The following is a 2,819-nucleotide window of genomic DNA, read 5'->3' on the forward strand; positions in this document are numbered from 1 at the left end:
TAAACTATATGATATGTTTCACTTCCTTAGTACGGAGATTGTGGGACAAGATCCTGATTAAGAGCACTGGGATGCTATATAAATGCTGAGATCGCTATATAAATGCATCTCGTTGTTGTTGATTTGCAAATTGTGCTTTTCTGGGCCAGCCTGGCCTTATCATTTGTACCCAGCAGTACAGGAAATCAACCCAGTTTTTCTTTTTTTTTCTTTTACCATTTCTTTTGCACTTACAGGCTGTTATGAAAGTGTGCTCTCCCACCAGTGCAGTGCATTTCTTCGTATTTTGAGAAACAAAGTAGACATACTGGTATCAAACTAAAGAATGTATAACATAACAGGTCTGAAAAATAAGGTGCTAAATCAGTTACTGCCATTAACAGTCTGTCATAGGAGAGCAAGGTAGCGAAAAATGCAACAGAATTCTACCTCTTGAAGCGAGAAGGTTTTGGTTTTAAGTCAAAGTGGCAGCCCAATTGCACACAGTAATGTCCCATAATCAATTATGGAATGAATAACCGATTTTATTTCGGGGGATTGCTGACCAGGACAATGGGGAAAACTACTTTCTCTTTTCAAATAGTGCCTAAGGATCTGTAAAATCCACCTGAACAGGCATATAGAACTTCAGTTTAGTTTCTTACCCAAAGGACGGCACCTCCCAACACTGCATTGAAATTTCAACTTAGACACAAAAGTAAGTTCAAGTCCCGACTTGGTGTTTGACCACATGACCTTCTGATTAAGAGGTGAGAGGTCAGGTTGGCACATAATTTACTAATTGGTTTGAGAAAAAGTGGGGGACCAAGATTTTGATTTAACTATCTCAATGTAGATTCCATTGTGCAATAACCCTGATTTCAACAAAAGAGAATTTGAATGGAATGAGAAAGTAATACCTTAGGCAACTCTGGTACACTATCTAGTGGCTGGTAAAAGTACTGATTGGCTTGAGACCAGAAAATAAATTTGCTCTGTGCTACGTGTCCAGTACCTTTGTTGATGTGTAACTGGGAATTCCCATTAAAGGGCCAACATTGACAAACGTGTTGTATGTTATGCTGAACAGATTTTGTTTTGCAACCACAAAGATATTACAAATATGTAACAGGCAGTTTTTTTTGGTGGGGTAGGAGCTAACAAGGCAGTACTCAGGGATGGTGGGGGTAACAGACAGTGTTCAGGGAGGGAGGGGGATAACAGGCAGTCCTGGTAGGATCAGCTCCTCACACTGGATCCAACCTGAAAAACACTAGGCTTTGTTGCAGTGAGTGACCACAATGAAAGTATTAAGCACTCTGGATAAAATCACCTCTGTTGAGGATTGCTTTTCGGGGGGTAATAAACCCTTCAGAAGTAAATTTTAAAAGATAATTTTTTGTGGGACACCACTGTGCGCATTTGCCAACAAAATATATGTCTCATATCACAAGAAATCCATTATGAAATGCTGCAAATTGCTCCCAATTATTATTCAATGCACAATGTTGAATATAGTACAAAGAGTACCAAACTGAGGCGAACATATGTTTGGAGAAGAGGGAATGAATAGATAATGTTACTCAGTCCTTTGTGCGAACGCATAATATGGATGTGTTTACTCTTCCAATTGGCCCTGTCATAAAGCCAAACTTTGTGCTTGTTATTCCTTTAAAGATGCCAATGAAAAGAGGCTTTGATGTAAACCATGTGGTCGTCAGATGTGCTTTTAGGCACTCAGGAGAGTTGGCAAATGTTACATCTATGGAGGCATTACCTCTGGTTGAAGACGGAAGCAGCTGGGGAGATCATTATCAACTGTAAAAGAAAGCACAGTATGATCATGGTGGTATGTTTTGCATCTTAGCTAAGGTGACAATTGCAGTATCTGATCCGGGGAATAGTGCAGCTAGGAAATGATTTTGATGAGGTGAGAACAGAATCAGCAGCAGATGTTGGCAAGTAAACAGATCCCAAAGTATCCTCTTTGAGGGTCATTTTTGACCAAAGGTGTTTGAAAGTAATTAATTCTGAAAGTAGAGTAGTTGAATCCAAATCTTACGAGTCACAGTAGATATACTGTACATAGTACAGCAATTTATATTAGGACCAGGTTGTCTTAAACAATTGAAAAATTATATTCTAGAAATAATATAACACAATACTGTCCACATTTATATTTATATAGAGACGTTATCCCACACGAAGGGTATTATATAATTGCAAGTTGTTGTTGCACCTCTTTGACTTCATGTTTGGCACTCCACTTCACAGCTCAGGCTCTTCCTCATCTTTCTGAAGTGATTTGAGACGTCCTCTTAACCTGAAAGGTGCTATAACAAATGCAAAGATTATTATTATTATTAAGCATAATAATAATCCTTGGATTTGATGTAGCGCCTTATCACGTCTTTGAGACGCCTCAAAGTGCTTCACAGAATATACTCTCAAGTGAATTGACTGTACATCTCGTGGGCGAAACGCAGCAGCCAATTGTACGTCTACGATGTTTGGCCCACAAAATAGTCATTATATTCAGCGAAGCTCTTAGCGACATCTCAACGACATGACGAGGCGCGATATCAAATGCAAGAATTATCACTATTATTATTATTATTAGCAGTTAATAATCTCCGACTGTTAACGCCGAATAGCTTCCTTGCCATCTCCGGCTCCGGCTCAGCCTTTGCGAAATACTTTTGAGACGTCCTCTCAATGTGAGAGGGACGGACACATGGGGTGACAGTCATATATACTCCATGTAAAAGGGTTTGTTGTTGCCCTGAGGTGCACTCCGCGCTGCACCCGGAACCTGCGGTGCGGTGTCAGGGATCCGGGGA

The sequence above is a fragment of the Callorhinchus milii genome, unplaced genomic scaffold, assembly GCF_018977255.1.
Source record: "Callorhinchus milii isolate IMCB2004 unplaced genomic scaffold, IMCB_Cmil_1.0 Scaffold4, whole genome shotgun sequence".
Taxonomy (NCBI): domain Eukaryota; kingdom Metazoa; phylum Chordata; class Chondrichthyes; order Chimaeriformes; family Callorhinchidae; genus Callorhinchus; species Callorhinchus milii.